The sequence below is a fragment of the Cupressus sempervirens genome, chromosome 11 (genome assembly GCF_028749045.1).
Source record: "Cupressus sempervirens isolate cs-2001-9-10 chromosome 11, ASM2874904v1, whole genome shotgun sequence".
NCBI lineage: Eukaryota > Viridiplantae > Streptophyta > Pinopsida > Cupressales > Cupressaceae > Cupressus > Cupressus sempervirens.
The window spans coordinates 491,210,257-491,238,098 of record NC_143128.1 but is presented as its reverse complement, the minus strand read 5'-3'; the positions used below and the strand labels follow the sequence as shown (position 1 = coordinate 491,238,098).

The 27,842-nt window shown below is 33.8% G+C and overlaps 1 pseudogene across 1 annotated transcript; it reads left to right on the top strand.

Moving 5' to 3' along the window:
* The first annotated feature begins 10,328 nt into the window (after nucleotides 1-10,328).
* On the top strand, nucleotides 10,329-11,786 carry LOC149530515 (putative carboxylesterase 17 pseudogene; annotated as a pseudogene). Its single transcript, XR_016359050.1, has one exon. The product of XR_016359050.1 is annotated as a putative carboxylesterase 17 pseudogene (transcript).
* The last annotated feature ends 16,056 nt before the right edge of the window (nucleotides 11,787-27,842 follow it).

Genomic DNA, 27,842 nt, shown 5'->3' with positions numbered 1-27,842 from the left:
TAAAAATGTTCTACATGGTGTTTTGTGCCACCAGCTCATCATTCTTATCTTCCTTTTGATTCATAGATTTCTAGATAACAACCTTGTCAGCACTTGGTTCTGCTCGGCACTTGGTTCTACTCGGTGTCACTTGGCATATGAACTTGCTCGGCATCTGAAGTTTACTCAGCATTAACTAGGAATTTGCTCGACTCTTACTAGCTTGCTCGGCTCCTTCTCTCTAATAAACTTAGTTTGAGCTTTACAAAAGACTTAGTTAAAACCTTAAATCTTTGATATGTTTTAGTGTGCCCATTCTTTGTAATTTGTCATCAAATACACTTTTTCATCAATGGCTTAGCTGATCCTTGTACTTCATTACAACATCATAACTTCAACCTTTCTCTAGGTGTTCTAGTTACATCTTATTGATTGCCTCCACCTTGACAATCAAGTAATTGATAGTATTTGGATCACTAAAGCAATTGTCATCCCTGCAAGTAGCAAGTTTGACATCAATGACAAAACAATGATTGAGGACATTCTTTACCAGTTCCATATATTATTCCAACAATATCCCTCAACTTTTCTTATGATTATTTCAATCATTTCCAACATTGGAAGCATCAAAATTGACCTACTTATCATGAATCATTACAAAAGTACTTAAGAAATGTGATTGCCCCCCGCCTCCTAAAAAAACAATATAACTTCCATCTTGCAATGCATGAATGTGATCACTAATAAAGCCCAAATTATATTAGTTTTAAGATGAGTTACCTCCTAATGAATTTCATGATCAACCTAATTCTCTTATTACTTATATATTTATCAGTGATAATCGTATTCAAAGAACTTTAATTGATAGTGGATTTGGTCTTAATTTTTGTAAAATTTACTTGTTAAACAAGATAAATGCACATATTTACTTAACCAATCCAGATTTTATTCTACAACTAATCATTTAATACTTTAATCCTTTAAAACATTCTTCTTCTTCACCAAAATTTATTAGGAAAAAATAGGAAAAAACCACAATATCCATCACCCAAGGTTTATCTTCCATGAAATCTTGTTGGGTTTTTGTGGAGATTAAGCTATTATTAACACTTTTAATAGCATATAAAGAAGTATTGCATCATCATGGTATGAGGTAATTTACAATTTATATATATAGCTTTCATTTCATCTTTCCTTATATAGTTTCCTTTTATTTTCAAGGATGAATCCTAAACAAAAGTTTGACTAAAGAAAATCCCTTAGAAAGCCGTCTTCCCTTTTTTTTTGTATGTGAATGAGTTATAAAGGTATCAAACACAATTTAGGAAAATAAGTAATTGATAGAGGATCCCTAGAAAATTTAGTCAAAAACAATAGGTACATAATTCCATTGTCATTTTTTACCTAGATATAGGCACTTTCTCACTTTGTACCTAGGTATAGAGCAATTTTCTACCCCGTGCCCTTTGGATCTAGCTCATATTTGGTAGGAAGCTAGGTTACAATCTTTGGGTCCCATATCAATATTCTTAGGTACTTGTAGGATCTCAAAATTCATTTATTTTTAGGTGCACTCAAAACCTCGAATATTTCAAAATACCTACTTTTAACTTAAGTTAATTCACTTTCTAGTTCAATTATTTACTCTTGTCCATCTCCTTCTCAATTCTAAGCAACAAAGGAATAAAAACCCAAATGCATTGATATTATATTGGAATATATCTTACCAAATGGTGTCAATTATATTTGTCTTGAGGTGGTTTTCTACTCAAATATGTTCATATGAATTGGGGAAATTAGTCCTTTTATATGATCCTCTAATTTTCATATTGTACATTTTAGTGAAATTGATTATTCTTAGACACATTTGATGTGTTATCTAGATCTACATTGTATGCATGTCAAATTATGTCATTCTCCCTTTTGGAATTAGTAGTTAGATACTATTTGCATGCATTTATATAAAAATATAGTTTATTATTACACACTTCATGTTTTCCAAGAAGAAAAATTTCATTTCATTAGTTAGAAATTATTCTATTTCATCCTTTCATTTCATATTTATGCATTTGGACAAAAAATCATGTTTTGATATTGTTTTTAATTAGATTAATTTATAATGCATATATTTTCTCAAGATTGTAGTAGCTTAGCCTCATTTTCATCACTTTATCCCTCTCATAATGACCTCTTTCTCCATGAGGGCATACTAGTGTAAGAAGTTGTTTTTAACCCTTCTTTCAATTATCTCTCTCTTTTGGGAGAAGTGTTGAAGATTCATACTAACTCTCCTCTTGATATGTGCTTCCCCAATGAGAATAACTTGCTAAAATTTGATAATTCCCCTTGTGGTGTTTGACCTTCTATTAATTTCCATTATTTTCCATTTAGGAATGAAGCTTTAATGAATTGTGATCATCCCATTCCTAAAGTTTTATCTATTTCTACTCATAACGATTTCTCTATTTGGGATGAACTACTAGATAATGATGTTCACTATTTTATACCTCATAAAGCAACCTTGATAATAATAATAAAGGACGATATTCTAGTTGAAATTTCTTCTACACCATCTCAAGAGGACACATTTATGTGTGATATTGATCCTTATCCTAAGATGTACTCCCTTTACAAGGATATTTTGGAGCAAGAGGAGGACATTGTAAATACCTTTCTTAATATTAGCTTACCTTCATTTAACATCCCCTTTAGAGATGAATCACTAATGGATGTCCTTAATCGCTATTCTAGTGATTATCCTATACTTATGAGAATACCTTGGAATAGGAGGATAATAGTAGATTACCACTTTCCTTGATGTTCTCCCTTCTAGTGATAAAACTATGAAAAATCAAGATTTTGATCAAGTCAATGTTTTCAATGTTTTGGACAATAAAAAATCTAAGTTTTTCTTTCCATATTTGTCAATGTACCACTCAACCTAGAAATAAACAAGTCATTGTGGTGAAAGGTTCTTAATAACTTGACTATCTGCAATTTATCACACTCATAATACAAGACCTAATAGAAACCTACAAGTTCAATTGTTCCTCCTTTTACTCCTACTTATCAATTGATGCTTCCTCTTGTATGTCATCTCCCTCAAAACCTTAGAAAAGTGTATGATTTTGTAGAAAAATGATATGCTACTCCTACCAAGATATCTCTTTGGGGGATTCTTCAAACTTTACCTATCTATCACAAAGCATTACAACAACACTTGATAAATGTAATCACCCATCTCCTAGGAAAAACAATATAACTTTCATCTTGGAATGCATGAATGTGACCAATAATAAAGCTTGTGTTGTATTATTTTCAAGATGAGTTTCCACCTAATGAAATTCAAGATCAACATGATTCTCTTATGGTTTCTATACTTATCAATGATAATCTTATTCAAGGAACTTGAATTGATACTATATTTGGTCTTAATGTTTATAGCATTGACTTGTTACAAAAGATAAATAAAAATATTTCTTTAATCAAACTAGATTCTATCCATATCTATGGCTTTGAAAATGTGGATGAAAAGCCCTTAACTATTATCTGGTTTTATGTTAAAGTAGGTCTTTTTATTTTAAACCTACACCTAAATTCATGTCATGCTCGATTTTGAAAACTATAATCTTTTCTTTGGACAATCATTACTATATGCAATGCATGTTGCTCTTTCAACACTTCATCACAAATTGAAATTCCTCTATAACAATAATATGTATACCCTTGTTGTTGATGATAAAATACAAAATTTCATATAAGTTGAATGTCATGTGTACATGTCTGTATGTGAATATGTATGTGTGTGTGTGCGCGCATGCACATATATACATACATACTTGCATACATACAGATATATATGTACATACACATATGCATACACATACATATATACATAGACACATACATCTATACAAATACACAAGTGTGTATGCATGTAAGTACAATATGTTTGCAAACCTACCAACTCCTATGGATGGTTCTTCCACTTAGATTCCTAGATTCTAAATTTATACAATATATATGAGGAGGATCATGAGTATTATCACTACAAGTATGGAAGAGTGGGAAATTCATACATGAGATGAGCACAATCCAAACCTTTAGTAATAACATTAAAATAGATAGATGATCTAGGTACATGAATTATTTACAAGAAGAATGAAATTTTTAGATTAAGGAAAACATAGGTTTTGAGGGGACATGAGACCCCTTACAACAAGAAGAAAGATAAAAAATAACAAACCTCAGGTTTTACAAGGACCTGAAACCTAAGTTCACAAAAACAACATTAAACCAAGTTTTATAGGGACCTAAAACCACTAAAATAAACTATCTAAAGTTCAAAACCAAATTTTACAAGGAACTGGAACCAGGGTATACTTTAAGAAACCCCCCTCTAGAAAAAGATATAAATTATTGGCAAATCTTTCTTTATTTTAAAAACCCAAATTATTTTTATCACTGAATCTCTCAATTTTTTAATTTTAAATATTATTTACAATGGTGATTATTTTGGAATCACAATTTTTGAGTAGAAAATATTAGCGAAACTCAATAATAATAGGAAGTTTGCTAATTGTCATGGAATATTACAAATCAAAATTCAACATGTTTTATCTCATGGAAATTATGAGGATAATTACATTATATTTTATATCAGTAGTGAAAACTAAATATTGGTAATATATCCCTAAAGTAACTAATAATTATGATAATTATTGGTGAATTAAGTTTTAATTTCTTTGATAATATATAATATTTAGGTGAATCAAATATAATCATGTATCCAATATTGTGGTGAATCTTTGAGTTTAATTTTTTTAATAAAATAAATTATTGAATGATTTTAAATATTTTAGAACTAAATTTAATAAAAATGTGGCAATTTAGGTTGCCTTAAATCTTAAAATTTTAGCCAAATTACTAGCAAAAAAATTCTAAAATTCACAAAATTATGAATATTCACCACTAAAAAACACACTATCTGGAACCTAAAGTAAATAGAAAAACAAAGTTGGAAACAAGATGAAAACAGAACAACCAAGACCAGCTAGCCAACTAGAGGCTAGATACCAGGGACCAAAACCAACAACTAAATTAGTTCTTTAATAACCTTGGCTAAATCCTTGCCAGCCTCCACAATACCCTGTAGGATGACATTGACAACAAAACCAAAAGCATCAATCGCAACTTTCTTCATACTTTGCCTTGTTCTTTTACTAGGGCCACCCAAAATTTTGACAGCAACAATAGCAGGGGACAAGTAAAATGAAAGCGTAAAACCCCACCTGCAGATCCTTGGAACAAGGATGAAATACAAGTCAATGTTTTATTTTTTAAAACTAGTACAAGTGCACAAGATCACATCATACATGGATCATACAAGTCGCAACAAAAGACTTTACCACCATCCCAGCAACCAACAGATCTCCTGATGCTACTATTAGAACTGACACAACACTAATAGGACAGAAATTTGAACACAACAACCAACACTAAGAATCTCAAAACTACCCAACCAAGGTAATTTAAGGCAACCTAAAGGATACTAGAAACTCCAAAAATCAAATCCTAAAAATTGAGGGAGACACCCCCGGTTTTCTATATGAGAACTTCTCTGTCATAATTCTATGTGAGGAAGTGCATCATGTCATGAAAGGAAGTACCTTCTCACGTGAAGATGTGCATAATGGTGCAAGCACATGTTTGTTCATACAACCAAAACGCCAAAAATATATGTAGAGTTCCATGCAAGGAAATGCCTAGCCACATGAAGAAATCTGCTACACCATGCAAAGACTTGTATCCTCATGCGAGAAAGTGCAATCTTGCATGAGATCTTAAGTCAACATGAAAACACAAAAAATAGGAAAAAGCTAAGAACTCTAAGAGATTAAATTCCTCCACATCTGGGAGTACCTAATCCACATTTTGAGGCAAGAACACTCAAACCAAGCTGAAAGATGGAAAGTTAGAAACAACATATAACCATCTAGGTAAACAAAAAAGGAAATGAATAGAAGGGAAACATCATAGAGTACAAAAGCAACATTGTAGTAAATAGAAATAACATTGCAATGAGCAGTACAACCAAACTAAGCACACAATTCCTCCCAACTATCAATGGCATCATAAGACCATCATAGGCCCTAGCCATCCCCCACACGTAACATCCCAAGCCATCGATTAGATTGTTGGTACTATCGTACTAGGGACATCACTACTAAAACATGCTACAACAAGCATAAGGAAATCTAACATGCTAGAAGTAAAGCATAAGATAATCCTACAAAGTAGATAACATCACCTATCACATGCTAATCATCAAAGTAAGGAAATGCATCAATAAATAACATCATCTAAACATGATATACAAGCATCTCAATGAAAGCATAAATCATAAGAAAGCATACTCCAGAACTTAAAGCACCTAGTGAAAACATCCAACAACGGTCACACTAGGACAAAAGACCATCTCTATACATGGGTCCCTAGCAGTGATGTAGGTAGTTATGCCTCCCAACCACGTGGCACCCATAGGTCCACACCCACCATGCTGATGGAGATAATGATCCAACCACAAACACACAAAATAATGACCATGGCTAACACACATGCCAGACAGTATGATGACTGAAACCAAGACAAAGACAATGCATAAACCATAGGTCCTAGTCAAACACTCAATGGGCTACTAAGTAGGGGTTGACATCATGGAGAGTCGCTTAGCATCAACAAGCCCAAGTTAATATTAGCAGCTCAAACTTCCCAATGGAAGGAGCACATCCTGAACCATTTTATTATCTTAAGTTTCATCACCACCCACTATTTTATTTTAGTTATCACTTATTTAAAACTTCCTTCCTCCACTAAACCTCTGGGCACAATGATCACCAAGCTATGGGATAGAAGCCCCCTCCATATGCTACCCTACCTACCCATGATCATCCAATGATGAGCACACATAGGCATGCAAATTCCCAACCCAACCCCAATGATCATAACTTCTAGAAGTACCACAGAAGATTGAGCCCCATAGGTCACCCAAAAAATGTATGTACATGTACTTGTGTGTGGTGCACCACCATCATGAAGATCATAACACAAGGACTAGATGAGAACACAAAGCAAAACGTCACTCAACCGAAAATAGAATCAAGAGGATGGATGCAACATGCATCCCAATGCAACATAAAATGCAATAAAGGTCTAACTGACATCCAAGCGGATAATCCAGGTCTAGGACCCAACTCATGCAAAGAAAACCTGAGAAAATAAGGTGGCATGCAAAACAAGGTAAAAACCCCAAAATAGAAAATTTCTTGAAATTAAAACCCATTTGGCCTTTGGGTGTAAAAACCCCAAAAAATCCAAAAATAAATAAGTTCAGACATCATATGCAAAAACGGCCAGCATAATAGCTCAAAACCCCAAACCCTTATCCTGAAAATGGGAAAAATGTTCATACTCAACCAACCAAGCAGAACCAACAAATACAAATAGAGGGGAACATTAGTTCTCAACTTCTTACATACTACTACAAGAAACAAAAGTTGAAATAGAGCTGAAACAATAAAATGGGAAGGCCCTACCTAATAGAAAAAGGGGCAAAAACTAAAACCCGTAGAATCAAATAATATCCTGCCAAAACTACTGAAAGTGATAACAAAGCAAGAACTCCTTGAGCTGGATCTAACGAGACTAATTTTGCAAAAAACCCACACTCACAGCTCCTAGAATGAACAGAAATCCAATCCTTTAGGAAGAGGATTTTAGAAAAGCTCTTAAATTTCTCTTTTCAAAAAGTGAGAAGTGAATAATAAAAACTCTTTTTCAATACTTATTCACTTTTTGAGTGAATAGTTGGTTAGGGCACATAGCCAATTAGACTAGCTAGACTCTGAATCAACCCAAACAAAAATAGGTTATTCTCCATAATGAAAATTCACCTAGGCAAAGCTACCAGAAATTAAATTTGAAAAGATTTAAAGCTCGAAAATCCAAAATCATAGAAAATCACTAAACAACTTTTGCAACAATGCAAACCTCTAAATGCACAAACATGATTACTGGTCTAATCATAGAATGTAGATGAGTTCGGATTTAATAATCATTGAAAGATTTTAATTTAAACAATTTAAAATAAGGATACGTCAACCATATAGGAACGACATTGGTAAATATGAATAATTGAATCACAAACTCCAAGTGCCACTACCAAGGATATAAATCCTACACATTAAAACACCCAATCAAGTGCAATTGTATATAATATCATAGCCGAAGCAAAATGCCTTAAATACCTAATTAATCCATTTACATCACTCATGCTTGCATAAAGCATAAAGATACAAGAATGAAGTAAATAAACATAGCTTGAAATCCATCACATAACATAATCAGAAAGTATGTCTAAATACCAGATAATCAAATATCATCATAGATCTACTATCATCTCAAAATGGCATCAACATGCAAATATGATAAACTAAACAACATAGTAGTAAGCATCTATGGTACTGAATCAAAGTATATCATCCGACCCTCAAGTCATCTCAAAATACAAATAACAATAAGAGTATCAAGTATCTCTTGAATCAAAATAGACAAGGTACAACTACAAACACGAGAGGCACTATAGAAAGTTAATTTGTAAACCATGATTCGATGTGCATGAAGTTAAAGGGAAATATATTAGGATAAAGTGTAATGCACACTTTTCAAAATTTCGACCTATAATATTTGGATATTAAATTGTAATGTCAAGATACTAGTTAGACATACAATAAGATTCTTTCAATTGTAACAAAGTATGAGTTGTAGGTACATACATCAATTAGATGTGTAGAGTGTGTTTCCTAATAGTCATTTAAAGAAAGATGCATTCTTGCAACAAGCTCTTCGATGTGTTGAAGAAGGAGGTGATATGGTTTCTCAATTGAAAAATTCATTGCATGGCTTGAAGAAAATCCAATGATCATAGAGGGGACCCTTCAAAGTTGTAATCCCAAAAGTTTAAAAGAAGCCCATTTTGTACATGAACATTGATCAAGAAATTCATGTTATTGCTCTCTATATTGATGTTTGTATTGTAATAGGAAATATTTTCAGTTTAATTGTTAAAGCAAGGAAGTGGTTAGATCATATTTGAATTGGGTTTGTCCTACTATATGTAGGGTTAATTTTGATAACTAGTAAGACTTCAAGTCTGATACGATTAAGATAGATGTTTTGTCTTTTAGTTGAAGTATGTCAACTGTTTGTTGACTAGATTAATGATGGAAAATGCATAAGTTACAAAAAAATATTTGATGATCTTGGTATTATGTCCCCTACTATTTTGAAGGGAGATTATTGCAAATTACAACCTATAGATACTAGGGCAAAATCTTGAACATCCCTACCCCCACTATCAGACAAAGATAAAAGAGGTAAATAATATAGAATTATCATCATCTATTGTGATTTTTTGTAAATCTTATCCACACTAGGCTTGATATTTATTTTCTTGTGGATTGGTGAGCACTTTTTTGTAGTCCATCATATTGTAGTCATGTGAAATTTGCAAGGTGTAGCTTGAGATATATTAGTAGAACTCTAGAAATTAGACTCAAGTTCAAGAGATGGGATGAATTTGTATTCTCCATGGATGTATAGATTCATATTGTGCATAAGATTCTAATAATAGAAGGTCTACTTTATGTTATGTAGTCATTGTTGGGAAATCTATTTATATGATGATCTTCGAAGTAGAGTAGTATTTAGGAATATAAACAGTAGAGACATAATATCTATAAAATATATACTTTTTATATTGTGCTTTAATTTTAAATTAAATTAATACTAAGAAGGAAATAAGACATCAAAATCATCATATGACTTTAACTATGAGATTATGAGATTGGTGACTTCTTTTGAATCACTAATCATGAATAAAGAATCAATTAAAAATTTCTTTAAATTACTCAATTAAATTTAAATTATTTATCAAATAATATGATTTATCATTATTTAAAATAAGAACTACGAAATATAATTCTGAGCAATTTTCAAAAATAAAATCTAATCCTACCTTGCTTAGTCAGATTGCACATAATAATAATATCAAACCAATACTCTACTCAATGTCAACACAATGTCTTTTTCAATTTTGAATTATTTAACTTGAAATTGAGACTAATTTGACAACCAGCCCTTACCATCAAATAAAACATCCGTAATAATTTCATACTTGACAATCAGCCCTCGCTATAAAATAAAGCTTTTGTAATAATTTCATATTCAGCATTATTGTATATGAAAAAACAAAAGTACAATCATATGAGCCCTTATAATAGATAGGGAATAATTTTATCCCCTCTCAACTACACCTCAAGTACATTGGACAGCCAACCAATCTCACCAATGCATGCAATTCAGAAAGCATGAAATGACACTAGTGGTCTTTGCACATTTCTAACATGAAGAGCCTGAGCACCATCCAATTCTTTATGTCCTATCATGCCTTTCTCTCACTCATTCAGTATTTCTTCAGATAACATTATTACTGAACTGGACTGCCACCTTCCACCACTCAGTCCATGGCATAAATCTTTTCATTTATTCCAGGTCTCCAAACACTACTAAAGCTCTCTCTTTTCCTTGTCCATCAAAGGAGAAAGATAATCTATGAAGCTGGATAATCATGGAAATTAATTCATCCACAAGACCATACAAGAACAGCAGCAGAGTAGTAGAGGAAATCCCAGGATTCATGAGAGTGTACACAGATGGTTCAGTGGACAGATCATCAGTTCTGGTAACAGAGGTATCTGCCTCTCATGGCTGCCATGGCTACAATGTCTCTTCTAAGGATGTTCCTCTGAAGGAGGGAACATGGGCAAGGCTCTACATTCCTCAACACCTTATTGATAAGAATTCAAAAAGGAGCAATGGGAGGGTCCCAGTGGTGTTCTACTTCCATGGAGGAGGGTTCTGCATGGGGTCAGCAGCATGGTCAACATATCACAGCTTCTTGTCAAGCATGAGTGCAGAGGCAGAGTGTATGATAATCTCAGTCAACTACAGGCTGGCACCAGAGCATAGGCTGCCAGTGGCCTATGAAGATTGCTGGAATGCCATAGAATGGGCTTCTCAGCCATCATCTGACAAGTGGGTGAGGTCACATGGAGATCTTTCAAGGTGCTTCTTGGCAGGGGATTCAGCAGGGGCAAACATTGGGCACCATCTTGCTGTTTGCTCATCAATGGTAGAATTGAAGGGAGTTGGGATTGTGGGTGTGGCTCTGATACAGCCTTTCTTTGGGAGGGAATGTAAATGGAGGACAAGGTCAGAGATGGAGGCAAGGGATCCAGGGCTGGAAGTGCAATGGACGGATGTCTTCTGGAGAATGGCTCTGCCAGAGGGAGCCAACAAGGACCACCCTGCATGCAATCCAATGGGACAATTGGGTCTTCTCAAGGGTTTGACTCTGCCCCCCATTCTGCTGTTCATCTCAGAAGGAGATGTGATGAGGGATATGGACTTGGAGTATTATAAGGCCATGAGACTGGCCAACCAGCAGATCAGGTATGTTCTCTGCAAGGGAGTTGGGCATGGCTTTCAGGTCTTGCAGCCTTCTTCTCCTCAGACTAGGGAATTGAAGCAGCAGCTGGCTGTCTTTATCAACAAATAAATGTGTCTCTTTGTCATTTACCTTCAAAAAGTTTAAGGTGGTCAGAAAGATGTAATCAGGTCTAAGCAGAAACTCCTGCTTTGTATCTTTTTATATATGAATGTATGTTTTGGCTTTTGTAGGCACCAAAGACATGTATATGTACAAGAGAGTAGTTGATAACAATTTAAGGGTCAACTCTACAGGAGAATATGCAATTTTTGAAGTATTTTTATCCGTTTGCTTATTTGAAACTACTAATTTATCTGTGTTTCTTTAAAAGTGATAATTTTGTGTTTACATGAATAGAAAGATTGGTGTTCTATTTTGGATTTAAATTGAATTCTTTAATGATTTATGTTTACAAGAGAGGATTTAATAGTTAAACATTTTAAATTTTGTGTTTTTAAATCATTCATATTTTTTATAAACAAATGCTCTACCAATATTTTCGATTAGTTATTACAAATATATAAAATAGATTATTTACACCTGACATCACAATTTATTAATAGTTATCAATTAAATATAAATCACAAAACTCCAACTTTTCATTTTTCAATCTAATAAATAAATATTTTATTAAATTACAGAACTACAGCTTTTCATTTTTCAATCTAATTAATAAATATCAAAATATCATCATGTTAGATACAAATAATGGGCTGCGTAGTCAAAGATCTACATGACCTCTCTATATAAATACTCTCTTTTAACTTATCTAAATTTGATAGAACTGTTTAGTCAACTAACAAGACATGTGTTTTCTTCAATTTTAAATTTATAATAATCCAAATTTGATGGATCTATTTAGTCAACTTATAAGAGATCTAGTCTCTCTATTTTATAGTGTAAAATTTATCTGTTAATAAATATTTTTAAAATGAAAGCATTAAGTCAACTTACATGAAATTTTTTGTTTATTATATATTTATTATATATCTTTAATTTATTTTTATTTTTTAATTTAAATTTGTACCTATTAGAGAAGTTTTGTTTTTCTTAAGAAACAACTCAATGATTATGTTACTTGTAAAACTAACAATTGTTTTTGTTTTTTTTTAAGTGGATGTTTACTTTAGGTTTTTGCATTAATTTAAGTTAGTCTTTAAATCTATTCAACATTTAATGTTTCTTGATAGAATTTTTTTACTTACATTTTAACTCTCAATCTAGTATTATTCATAGATTGGAAAAATAAAATATTGCAAGGGTCCTTTTGATATTTCTCTTTGAAAACATTTAATATTTTTTCTCTTTATTTACATACAATAGTATAGTACATCAAGATTTTTTTTTGTAAAAAATTCTTTGAAGATTTCAAAGATTTTAATATTTGCATCATAAATTTCATTTCATATAACCTTCAAACTTCCCACATGACTATTGTTATTAGTTTTAAACCTCTAGAATTAGTCACAACATTAACATTAACTTTTGTTTTATGCTTCTTGTCCATTATTGCATTATAATAATTATTATCTAATGCTTACTTTTTTTTTTTAAAGGGTAAAATTTATTCAATCAAAATAGAGATACACAATGAAGGCCTCAAACCCATCAAGAAAGGAACATGTTGAATCTCCCAAAAGATATCACTATGTATTCTTGTCCTCCGATAGTAACCTATCTAAGATTATGAGATGGTCAAGAAAAAAAAAGTGTCCCTCCCTCTAATATTACAACCATCTACATTCTCAAGAACCCACTTTGTCAAATAGTCATCCACTCTATCCCACTAATCTATGGGGATATGACAAAAAGAAATAAAATACAAGGAACTACAAAAGTTTGAAATTTGTCTAACCACAAAGGCTAATTGCCAACTAACATCATCCAACATTTATTTGTTGAACATATCCACAGTAATCAAGGAATCTAACTTAAGAGATAATCCTCCTCCAACCTAAAGAATATATATTTCAATAGAAATATTAATAGAAAGAGCCTCCATCAAATTGACTAAGTGTTGTCCTTCTTTAATAGATAAGAAGAAAATAACACATCCATTATCACCTCTATTGTTGGCATCATGTTATATTTTTCATTAGTGACAACACTTATTCAATTCTAAAAGGCTACCAAGCTCATCACTCGGTCTACAGTTTATACCAAGCATTCAATGGTTACCTTGTAAGTTCAACAGTTAAGCAATTGACACTGAGCATTCCTAAAGCTATCGAGTGAATGTGCAATTCAGCAGTGTTCACCAAACAGGCAGTGGTCACCGAGCTTCACAATGTCTACCAAGTTATCATTTCGTGTGATGTGAAGTTAATGTCTACCAAGTGATGGATGTATAGCGTTTACCGAGTGATAACAAGGCAAATGAAGGATCTAGTATCTATCAAGTGACAATATATCTACCGAGTCTCCAATGGTTACTGAGTTCAAAACTACATTGTGTGATTAGTATGGACCGAGCTTCTACTTCTACTGAGTGCATGATGATGCCGAGTAATGCAATGGATGCTGAGTATCAGAAGATCACCAAGTTTGCTTGAAGAACTTGAGTTTTCTACTATTTGGCCGACTCAGTAATATTTTGTTTACTTGTGTCTTAGCCAACCTTGTAAGTGTAAATATTGGAATGGTATATATGTAATGTATTGGATCATTTGCAATATATAATGAGTATATCAAGAAATGGATAATGTAATGTTTTGAGAAGAGTGAATGTGAATTAGCAATAGAGCAGAATATTCGGCAAGGTCATTAAGGAGCAGCAAAGACATATCAATCACAAGAGGTGATCTATACTTCAAAGATCTAATCAACAATCAAGTTGTAAGTGAGATCTACTATTTCATCCTAACAGGTGAATTAGTTTTCCAAATCCTTTAACAAGGTAGACTTAATAGTCTTTGTATAAATCTCCTAACAAAGTGCACACTTCATTGTATGTTTGTAAAACCTCTAACAAGGTGGATCTAGCCATACAAATTGCTCTTAACAAGGTAGATCATCAGAAGTGGTCAATGTAAGCCCTAACAAGCCAACTTTATATTATAGTAGTGAAGTTTTGTGGATATCATCCCCAACCCAGTTTTACTTTCTATTTGGAAGGTTTCTGGGTCACCAAAATATTGTGTTCATGTGTTATGAATGTTTATCTTTTCTCATGCATATAGCAGATTAGATAAATGAATGGTGAATGATTTATATTGTTACAATGCTAAATTGTTTTAAGAATTTTTGAGGTTACTGATTCACCCCTACCCTCTCAGTAACCTAGCTAGTCTTGATTATTTCCAACAATTGGTATTAGAGCTTTGTGGTTCTCAGCATAAAGCTTGATAGCTTGAGAAAAGATCAAGGACAATGGAGATATTCAGACTTGACAAAGCTATTGAGAATGAGAAGCTAGATCTGGAAATGGCCATAGCTCAACTCAAGGAAGCAAAAGAGCATCTGTCCCTATCACTAAAAAGAAGGAAGGAACTTGCAAGACAAATGAATGACCATCAGTATGTTGAAGAAAAGATTGAAGACTTTTTCCCCTCAAGTAGTTCAGATGAAGCAAATGAAGCAATCAAAGAACTCCTAGAAATGAATGGCTCTCTGCAAGAAGAGGTAAGAAAATTGAAAAGAGAACAAGAAATCCAATCTATAAGAATGTGTGAAATCTTGGAACAAAGGAATAAGGCAAGTGAAGACTTAGAGGCAAGGAACAATGCAAATCAAAGTCAATCCATTCAATAAGAAAGTCTTATCAATCAGCTCTCCAATGCAAATGAGGAAATCATGAATCTAAGATCTGAAAATGAAAGCTTAAGGAATGATCTAATCACTGAAAGAAAGATCAATGAAAGATTGAAAGCTGATCTATTTTTTGAAAAGAAACTCAATGAAAGAATGATGAAATCTCAAGTAGACATGGACCAATTGAATTAGCAAAGTGAGTAGAATCTTTATAGACAAAAAGGAAAAGTAGGACTTGGTTACAAAGAAGAAGGTGAATCTTCCAAACAAGGTGCCCAAAGGAATCAAAGACCTACTTGCAATCACTATGGTAAGTTAGGTCATACATCAAACAAATGTTGGAGCAATGGAAAGGCAAAATTCAATGGAAAATGCTTCAATTTCAGTAAACATGGTCATAAAGCCAATGAATGCAAGGAGAAGCCAAAATTTGAAGGAACATGTTACAAATGCAAGAAACAAGGTCACAAAGCATCTGAATGCAGATCCAAATCATTCAATCCAGCTGAACAACTTGTCAAAGCAATATTTGGGTGGGATTACAACACTTGGTGTAGATGTCACTATTGTGGAGAACATGGACACATTGACATAGACTACACAAGGCATCACTTAAGAAAGAGTTATTCAATAGTAAGATGTTATACATGCACTGAAATTGGTCACATAGCTAAAAACTACATGAATATAGGAAGAGTTGAAGATGAAAAGAAAACTAAAGCTGGTAACATCAAGAAGCAGATGAGAAAATAGTGGATTCCTAAATCTACCAAGCAGAATAGTTCAAATGATGGCAATGTCACTCAAGTAGTGGGTGACTCTACCATTTCCAATTAGATTCATAAAGGAGGAATTGGAACTATATCATCAAGTCATATCTAGAGCAGTTCTAAATGAAAGAAAGTAGAATATCCAAATTAGTGTTTCATATACAAAAGGGATCACATGGGATTAGGCATTACCGAGCAAGGTTGGTCACAGACTCAACCGAGCTAGGTCGAGAGTAATGAAAGATTTGCTTGATCATTGAGTCACAAGTTTCTACCAAACTAGTGAGTGGATGATAGTCTATGAAGCACTACGTCATTATGGTACCTAGCATTAATGGTGAATTTTCATCAAAAAGGGTAGAATTTGACTTCATTTTTCACCATGACTTCAGAATTCATAGAGTTAAGAGATTTCCAAGTGCATTCAAGTGATTTTGAGTGAATTTGGAGCTAAAGAATTTGTTCAAAAAATTTCTATTAGTTACCAAGTAGCAATGGCATCCGAAAGCACCAGTGGCAACAAGGAAAAATGAGGTTTAGAAATGTTGGTTAAGGGTGTGGAGTGGAAAGCACCAAATTTCAAGCTAGTTCTAGCAGTTGTGGAGGCACTTGACCCTAATGGTGTGCAATCTCAAATTCCACCAAAGGTACTCCTAATTAATGACATTCGCACTCATTTTAAGTGTTCTATTCAGTAGATAGGAACCCTAGAAATGGATAGTGCTTTAGAGGAAATGTGTGTTGATGGTTAACTTAAACCCAAGCATAAGCATCTTGAAACAAAAGGGTTGACCCATATCAAACACCTGCCAAGAATTTTTTAGATAAAATGGATTAGGTATATTCTTAGCCATCTACACAATGGTCAACTATGGTTAGAGCAGCCTGTGTTAATAACCAAGAAGATGATAACACTCCATGTGCTACTGTTGATGCTAAAGACTATCAAGCATTAAGGGTTGATGATGAAGAGAAAGATGAAGAAGCTAAAGAGGAAGACAAGGAAGAAGATGATGAAGATGATCCAATGAAAATTGTAGCAAAGGTCATTGCTTCCCTTCCTCACTCCCCACCTAATCTAGCAACATCATCAAGGTTGTCATTAGCTTCAGTAGGAATGATTGAAACCACATTAGAAATATCATCTGCACCTACTACCTCACAACTCAAGGTACATACAATAGAAGTGTTAGTCACTTCATCTATCAAGAAACAACCCTCTTCAGTAGCTCCTAAGAAATCCACTTCAGCAGTATGCACAATTGCCAGTTCTCAAATTGTGTCAAATTCTACTGTAGCATGTTCAGTAAGTGTACTAGTATGTTCTACAATTTTGTCAACTACAGCTTTAATTGCACCAACTTCTATTCTAGTTAGTTCTTCAGTCGTAAATATTTGAGTTTTTACATTACCTATTGGTACTTCATTTTTGGGAAGCACATCAATTTTGAATACAGCTAGTACCTCTCTCGATTTTCCTTTAGTTGGACCAATTCAAGTTTTTACTACAAGTCTAGCTACTTCAACTATTGTTTCCATTTCTAAGTCCAAGGAGGTGAGCTCAAAAGTAAAACCAAAGACTTCTCTAAAACATCTACTTACTAGCAAAGTAATTGATGAAGATATTGATTTGGAAAAGGAAATTGTTATTCCTAAAATAGATCTAGACATTGCCACTGCTAATGAAATGATATTGGTTAGTCAGTTGTTAGAGAAAAATGCAAGGTAGAAGTAGCTTAGAGATGAGAGAGATAGAGAGTTTACAATAATTAAGAATGCCAAAAATATAATTACTAAGGCTATAGGTGTTGAAGTTGATTCATCCCAACATATTTTTTTATAGTTAGAAGATGTTGTGAATAAGTTCGATAAGGACACTTCTAGTGAAGAGAAGCTCATTGAAAAGGTGGAAACAAAATTTGATAATAAGGTGCTTGAGCACATTGCTCAATACATTGCAATAAAATAGGTAGAATTATCTACAATTTTGAGCAACCTTGAGCAATCCTTCACAAATGTAACTTCACTTTTTGGCAAGCTTTGTGATGTTACCAAGTTCACCAAGGATATAAAGGAGAAATTAAATAAGTTTGATATGGACATGAAAGCAAGCTCTCAAAGGTTACAACTTGACCCAAGTTCAAGCTCATCACATCACATGAAGGTGAAATTTTTGTCAAAAATGCAGGCAAAATTGCTAAGAGAGGAAGCCAGGATCAGGTATACACTAATTGATATCTAGAATAGGATCCTTCCAGTTATGGACTTAATGCATAAACACATTGCATATTCAAAAACATTAGTCTAGGATAACAATTTTTCTATAGCAGATCACATGATTGAACTTTCTATAGAAGTTCAAGTGGCTCTCTCTACCTACAAAATTTTGCAAGACAATTGGGATAAGACATTGGCTCTTATTCTCAAGGTACATTCCAAATTTCTGTCACATTTTGGTGTCTCTATTTTGATTATTTTTCATCTCTCTTTGGAATTACTATCAAAATGGGGGAGAAAGAGATAGTAAGAGATAGTAAGAGATGATAAGAGACTTGTGAAGAAATAAGGAAGAAAATAGATTGATTTATGTACAGTGTAAGGCTATGTATATATCATGCCATATGTATGGGGGAGATATGTAAGATATGTATATATAATAGATTTATAGAGATCAACTTTGAAAAATCAAAAATTAGTATGTAAGTGTATATAAGTTTTGGCTCATAAGTGTTTTTGTCACTAATGCCAAAGGGGGAGATTGTTAGCATCATGTTATATTTGTCATTAGTGACAACACTTATTCAATTCTAAAAGGCTACCAAGTTCATCACTCAATCTATAGTTTATACCAAGCATTCAAGTGGTTACCTTGTAAGTTCAGTAGTTAAGCAATTCACACTAAGCATTCCTGAAGCTACTGAGTGAAATGTGCAATTCAAAAATGTTCACAGGCAGTGGTCACCAAGCTTCATAGTGTCTACCAAGTTATCATTTTGTGTGATGTAAAGTCAATGTCTACCAAGTGATGGATGTATAGTGTTTATCGAGTGACAACAAGGTAAATGAAGGATTCAGTATCTACCAAATGACAATATATCTACTGAATCTCCAATGGTTACCGAGTTCGAAGCTACATTGTGTGATTAGTATGGATTGAGCTTCTACTTCTACCAAGTGCATGACAATGCCAAGTAACGCAATGGATGCCGAGTATCAGAAGATCACCAAGTTTTCTTGAAGAACTTGAGTTTTCTACTGTTTGGCGGACTCAGTAATATTTTGTTTACTTGTGTCTTAGCTGACCTTGTAAGTGTAAATATTGGAATGGTATATATGTAATGTATTGTATCATTTGCAATATATAATGAGTATGATCAAGAAATGGATAATGTAATGTTTTGAGAAGAGTGAATGTGAATTAGCAGCAGAGCAAAATATTCAGCAAGGTCATTAAGGAGCAGCAAAGACATATCAGTCACAAGAGGTGATCTATACTTCAAAGATCTAATAAAAAATCAAGTTGTAAGTTACATCTACTATTTCATCCTAATAGGTGAATCAGTTTTCAAATCCTTTAATAGGGAAGACTTAACAGTCTTTGTATAAATCTCCTAACAGAGTGCATACTTCATTGTATGTTTGTAAAACCTTTAACAAGGTGGATCTAGTAGTCCAAATTGCTCTTAATAGGGTAGATCATCAAAAGTGGTCAATGTAAGCCCTAATATGCCAACTTTATACTGCAGTAGTGAAGTTTTGTGGGTATCATCCCCACCCCAGTTTTACTTTCTATTTGGAAGTTTTTTGGGTCACCAAAATACTATGTTCATGTGTTATGAATGATTATCTTTTCTCATGCATACAGTAGATTAGATGAATGAATGGTGAGTGATTTATATTGTTACAGTGCTGAATTTTTTTAACAATTTTTGAGGTTATTGATTCACCCCTTCCCTCTTAGTAACCTAGCTAGTCTTGATTATTTCCAACATTCTATATATACCTATGATACTTATTTTCCCTAGATTCCCATGAGAGAACCCATCAACATTAATTTGTAAGTTCCACACAAGAGGAGGTATCCACCTCCCATTGCTAAACATGTTGGGGTCTTCTCCAAACAACACAACCCAATTTTTTGTCCCCAAGTTTCAAATTCCTAACAATAACATAATTCTCAAGATTTAGGTTTTCAGACATATCACACTCTCCATATATAGTCTCCTAGGCCTATGAACTATCTTCTACCATGGTTGATAACTCCCTCATTGGAAATTGCAAATGACAATGTGGTTCCTTTATGTCCACAACTTCTAGATAATAAGGAAAGACTCAATAGCCTAAGCCACTTAAAGAAAATATGTCTTCATTGGAGGTCTATCCAAAGTCTCCTAAAATTTAATTAAGGAGGTGGCATGAATAAAGGCATGTTGACATGCCTCCTGCTACCTATTGCGTATCTCTTTAGAGATAGGGCATAAAACATAGGTGGCTATGGCATTTCTCACTGTAAAATCAAAGAGAAAAAATAGAGGGTCCAAAGAAACCTCTCTTACAAAGATTCTTCCAAGTAAGGTATTTCCTCTAAGAAACCACCCATAAGAAAAAAGTTGCATTTAGGCTAACAAATTTTGTTCCATACCTTATTCCACCATTATATGTGTCATACCATTCAACTGCATGTCTAACGTAGCATAACCTTTAACAATAATAAATAATTATTTTGATTTGGGAACCTAAACCAAAATGTAACTATGTTTAAGGAAACTGCAAAATAAATATCCTCTATTATTTTAGCTAGATCAGTATGATCCTCAACAAAGCCACCCAATGTTACTCAAGTGGGTTATTCCAACATATCACCCTCACTTGACATATGTGCCTAGCTAATTTTGAATCATCTACATTAACCCATCTAGCATTAGTAAAAATATTGCAAATGTATTAAAGATGTAAAAATCTAGAGAGAATAGTAGGACGACCATCTCAAGAGTTTTTTCCAAAAAGAGATTGAAATCCTCTATTATAGTTCCTAAAAATTTCATCCTTAATAATTTGAGCTCCCTTTTTATGAGTGTCCTAGATACAAGATCTTCTTCCCATCAAACCATGTCACAAAAACATCATGGAAATAAACACCTAGGAGTTACGTGTAGGTGATCTAATCTTGGCCTAGTCTTAATCCTACTTGCTATACCACTTCCAATATAGCCTAGATTCCAAGGCCTTGCTAATAGATAAATAGAATGAATACAAGGCCCCCAACATGCTTTAGTCTATAGGAAAGAAACTCCCATTTAACTAAGTAATGTAGAGCATTATGAAAAACCCATCAAGAACCCCAAACCAACCATGGAGTTCCAATTTTCTACTCAAATTAACTATCATAACCAACATATCATAGGCATAATAAATCAATTCAACATCATATTCTCACACCAATTAACCGATCACCATCATTAGGATCAACCAAGTATCCATATCTACATCTTTATCAACATCTATTGTTAAGGGACAACCAATATACAATCAATAACTTAATTCAAAATATCACATCAAGGTAATACTTAAAACTTAGTCTTTAAAATAGGATTTGGGCCTTAAAGGCTATCTCACCATAGTAACATTAGTTCACATGTCTTTTTCACAATAATCCACCAATGGATCATTTTACCATACTTCCTCATCTATCATTATTTGTTGTCTACATGGTATTTCTTGCACACAAACTATTAATCCCAATTACATGGCTCATCATTCCCTCTTTGATCACAAGTCCTTTTTCACTTTCTATCCTTGAGTCATTGTCCATTTTTTTATTTCATGTCTTCTCTCCAAAATATTAGCATAATAGAAACCAAACCTTATATGAATCAATGGTTCTATAACACTATTAATTGGCCTCAAATAGTGACTCAATCACAAGTCTAACTATCTCTGCATTGATATCATTGGACTATACTTACCTTACAAATTTTAATTTCTGACATACAAGATATGAGAACCCCATTCAATATTTTATTCACAATGAAACCCATGTCCCTATTATGTGGGATTACTAATAATTTTGATCAACTATTGAGGATTCAATAAAACCAAATAAGGTCATCTATATTAATTTGATTGTCATTATCATGATAGACACAATACACACATGCAACACATTCACCAACTCCATGAATTCTTCAACCTACACATTATGTAATGTTATAATACCCATTCAACACTTATTTAACCTTCCACATCATAGAGATCCCTCTATTTATGAGTTCAATATAGATTACTATCTAAAATAATTAAACTATTGTGTTTTTCCTACTAGGGCACCATAATGCTCACACCAAACATATTCATTTAGTATGAAGTTAATAATATTTCAAAGCCACATGATTCTAATTTAAAATTTACTAGGAGCATTAATTTTCCATTGGGTAGAATCTGAAATATTTTACAAACCCTTAGAATTGGTTTTGTAAATAAGGATTTCAGAATAGTTTTTTCAATGTAAATGTGAAATTGAACTAATTTGTTTAATGAAAATTGTAAGATAGATCTAGGTGCTAAATATATGCTATGAACCCAATTAAGATATGGAAATAGATCTAAAAGGAGAAATGAATGATAAAATTCTTACCTCAAAATTTTCAAGGGAATATGCCTTTTCACTCCAAAAATCATAGATCTAACAATGACTGAACTTTTGACTGCGACTTCATGATCACAACAAAAAACCAAAAAAATTTATTTTTCTTAGACCTCTAGGAAGATGTTGACCTCATGGTAAAGTGTTCAAATACTTTATGGGAAGATGGACATCTTTCTAAGACACATTAGCAAAATTGACCCAACTTATTTGGAAGTGTTTCAGTGAGTAGTATCTAGATTTGTAGTCAGAATTTGACTATACTACTCTTGTACATAGTAAAACTTGGTATCTATTTTGGTTTGATGAAGGCTTTCCTTGGTTGATCCCTTAATTGAGAAATCACCTTGAAATTGAGATGTAAATATAATAAAAAAGTAAATTTCAAGATGTAGTAGGATTTAAGATATCAATGAAAGATACATTTACCTTTGTAGATGCAAATGAATTTGATACGTGATCAATTATGCAAATGTAATAGCCTTGACTCAAAGAAAACGAAAGGAAATTATAGAAGTAAAAACCTCATGAGAAAGAATTTAAATGACATGTTTTGATGGAGAATGGAAGAATATGAATGCTTGGAATCGTATATCTCCTCCTTAGAAGCCAAGCTCCACTACCACCTTGAAGGAAGAAGCTTAATGCAAGAAGGAAATGCTTGACCTTGATAAATACTTAAAACTAATTTCTTGAAGTTTCATAAATGCATGTATGCTTGATTGTATATGTGGATGGATGTTTTATCGGTGAAATTGAAATGTTCAATACTCCTTATATACTAGTTTTCAAGATTGAGAATAAAGTAGGTTGATCTAGGAGAAACTGTAAACAAATGAAAAACCTGAGGCACCTCAAGACCTAAAATTGAAAATCCTCTTCTAGAATAGGAAAAGCTCTTCCATAATAGGCCAACCTAGGTTGACCTATTCAAAAATAGGTCTACATATTCCCAATGGGGGTCCAAAAGAGGTATCGCCAAGGCCTTAGAGAAGGTGCATAAATAATCAAGATATGATAAAATTGTCACAAGATATGAACAAAAAGGTGATAGAATAGAACCTAAAGGACCATATTGGAAGATAAGAGATTACCTAGAGGTTTGAAAAATAGAGAGAGAGAGAGAGAGAGAGAGAGAGAGAGCTAAAAGGTCTCAAAATGAAGTGCTTCCATTTCAAGATGGTATATTTCTTATCTCTCATTATATTATTATTATTTTATTTTTAGAAAAGGGGTAAAAAATTATTCAATCAAAATAGAGATATAAAGAAAAGGCCTTACACCTACAAAAAAAGGAACACATAAAATATCCCAAAAGGCATTTCTACATTCTCTTGTTCTCCAACACTAACCTATCTAAGATTGAAAATTGGTCACAAGGTATACCATCCCTCCCCCCAATATCCCAACCATCTAAATTCTCAAGAGCCCACTTTGTTGAATAGTCATCCACTCCATTCCAATGACCTTCGGTGATATGACAATAAAAAATCAAGGATCTAACATTTAAAATATGTCTAGCAATATAAGTTGATTTCCAACTAACATTGTCCAAACTCAATTTGTTTAATATATCCACAATAATATGGGAATTTGAATTATAGATAATCCTCCTCCAACCTAAAGAATATAACCTTTCAATAGAAATATTAATATAAATAGCCTACATCAAATTATTGGCGTGTTTTCCTTTGTAATAGAGAAGAAAAAAGTAGTACATCAATTGTCACCTCTACATACACCTTTGATGTTTGTGTGCCCGTGATTTCCATGAGTGGACCCATCAACATAAATTTTCAAGACCCCTATAGCAGGAATTTTTGTCATGTCCCCTTTTCAAATAATTAAAAATAATAATCTTTTCTAAGGCAGGCAGGCCCAAAAAGGTGAAGTTTTGGAAAAAGAGGATAATCTTTGAAAGCTAATGGACTAATAAATGAAAATTATTATTAAAATATGTTTTATTAATGCCTCTTAGACGTGAGTTAGGGTTATGCCCTCTTTTAAGGAGTTTGGAGGCATTTTGGGCTCATTCCAAAACTTGATTTTTGCTCATTTCTTTGTTATTCTTCAGAGGTTGCCAAACCTGTGGAGAAGGGGACCCAAGAATGGGAGTTTGCAGGTTTCCAAGAAGGCTAAGGATGGGATTTTGAATCCATTCCATGTGTAAGCTCATGCAGAGTTTGCCTTTGTGCTGAACAGTGCAAATTTGTGATTTTTCGGGTGTGTTTTTTGTAAGAGTTTGGTGTTTCCGATTGAGTATTTCATACCAGTTTGGGTTGCTGCTGTATTTCAGACTTTTAGACATTAAAATAGAGCTGAATATATGTATTTGGTCTTGATTATACTTCTGTGATAGATTATTAGTGTTTTTGTGGTGTTTCCGGGCTATTCTATGTTGTTTTCGAGAGCTCAATGAGCATTGTTTTTATCCTCCGTTTGGGAGCTATTGTGTAAATGTTATACAGATCTGAAAATGTCATTTTTTAGGCTGTTATGCTGCTGAAATTTCTATAAAAATTTCCACTTTCAGATTTACTAATAATATGTGAAGCTGTGAAGTTTTTGGCACTATTTTCGGCATACCCGATTTGGGGTTTAGTGAGAAATTGGTGGATCTTTGAAAGATTGGTTGTTTGATCTTAAAGATCTGATTAGAGGATTGAAATATCATATAAAATCAAAAAAGGGACATTACATTGGTATCAGAGCTATGATCTTGCCAGCCTGAGGGTTTGTAGAAGTTTGCATGTCAGTTTTGACAACTACCCAAATCTTGCATGTCAAAATTTATGGTTGCAGGCTACTTCTAATCATTTTCATGTTAGTTCTTGGTGAATTTGGTGGTTGCATGTTGCTTCTAATCAGTTGCATGTCAAAATCTATGGTTGCATGCTACTTCTAATCATTTTCATGTTAGTTCTTGGTGAATTTGGTGGTTGCATGTTGCTTCTAATCAGTTGCATGTCAAAATCTATGGTTGCATGCTACTTCTAATCAATTGCATGTTAGTTCTTGGTGTTTGAAGAAGTTATAACCTATTGGGGTTACACTCTACTTTATACAAAATGAATAGGTATAGTACAGAGTCTTAGAGGACACGATCTTGGACAATTGATATCCAGAGTCAGAACAGTAGAAAGGATGGTTATTTAGACATTCGAGATAAACTTAGGAAAATAAGCCATGACATGTTTGAACAGTTGGTTGAGCACCATCGTATAATGAATGACATGTTGTCTAACCCAGCTAAGGTGGATAAGTTGACTGGATTTCTATTTGGCAGATTTTCTCACAGGGCAGATGACACAATTACCAAGAACTTGCATGAGGAGTTTGAGAAACTAGCTTATAGCCAGGCTGAGGTCTCAGATTCTACTCCACCACAGGAGGTAGTGAGAAATGATATTACACAGATTGATAGTAATGGTCAACTTGATACTCAAATTGAGACAATTGTATACAGGTCATCAAAGGGTGATGTCACAGGTATTCAGGATGGTATAGTTACAACAGGTAGTGACTATAGTGTAGTGGGTGCAGATGATGATTATGAGGATGTTGTTGTGCATGATGGTGAGATACCTGGTAGAGATGAGCAAACATTGAGCATTCATGACTTTGCTGAGAAAGAGTACCAGGCACAGTTAGATGCTTCGTCACATGAGGTTGAGGTTGGTAGTACTTCACACGATTTGTCCAGCTAGCTGAAAGTGAACAAAGACAATATTGTGACTTCATTATCTCATCATGACAGGTATGTGGAGCTAGTTGGTATTGGTCATATTACTCAAGTGAGGATTTTTCTTGAGTTACTAGCTGATTCTAGTTTACAGATATGGACTCGAGATTGTTATATTGGCATTTGGGATTCAGTTGACTGGAGATCTTTAACACTTTTTGGTAGCAGTGTTTGTTTGGGTGCTATCATGGATTTGATTAGCAGATTGCACGGTGTTGTCTTTTCTTGTGCTAGAATCTTGTTCAATGTTGGTATTAGTTTTTATACACCGGTGTTGGGCTTTGTTCATATATCCAGTCGACCATACTTGCTGGAATGTGTTGATGATCTTTCATATTTGGCAGTGTGTACAGATGAGTCCCAGGATCATATTGGCATTGATGACATCAAGGAGGATGCAGTGGGAAATTTTGAAGACTTAGTTTCCTTGGGTACAAAGGAGTTGGACAGCAGTGCTACAGTTTTTGATACTCTGTTTGTTGATATGAGCTTTAGAGTTGATTCACAGGATATGGATGGTAATACTCTAGAGACTAGTAACTTTGAGGATACTCCTTTAGACAGTGCATCAGAGGAGGTTTGTAGGAGATAGTCAAGCCAATGCCATCATGTGTCTAATTAGTTGAGAGTTAGTGAGCGAGGCATTGCTATCGCTTGCCAACATTTCAATGCTACTCATCAATTGTTAGTAGTTTATGGATGGGGTTCTCCTACTAGTAATGAGCAGGGAGGCAATTATCTTTCCTTGACAGAGTTCCACTCTTTATGGGAGGCTATCCAGATTCTGAGATAGGATTATATGCAATTGGTAGCTGACAGAGATTATCTTATGGAGTGGGGCAGTACAGTATATGATGCATTGTTGGCCAAGGAAGATGAGGTGAGTGAGCTTATTGAGCAGCTTGAGGTGACTTCTAAGATTCTTGAGAGTACACAGTTGGCTTTCAAGGAGTCACAGTTTCATTTGGCTAAGGTGACCATGGAGTTAGAGTAACTACAGTCTTTACTAGATTTTGTATAGTTACAAGTTATGGTGTCTAATGATCCGAGGATGTCCATGGTTGAGATTGTCAAAGATAGTGGAGATGGGGATGCATCCATCCTTGATACTAAAATTGGCATATCGGGTTCATCCCCACTAGAGTCAGGTTTAGTTGAGTTGGGTGCTGCAGCAGATTGTTGTGGTATGCTTGACATGGTGGTGACCTCTAGCACTAATGGCATGAAGACTAGAGATGTTGTATCAAAGACCATGTGTGATGTTGGTGAGCTGATAGTTGGCATGGTTCCTGCTAGTAATACTACTCCCTTGGCGATGTCTTTAGTGTTAGTAGTTAGTTCCAACTTGGT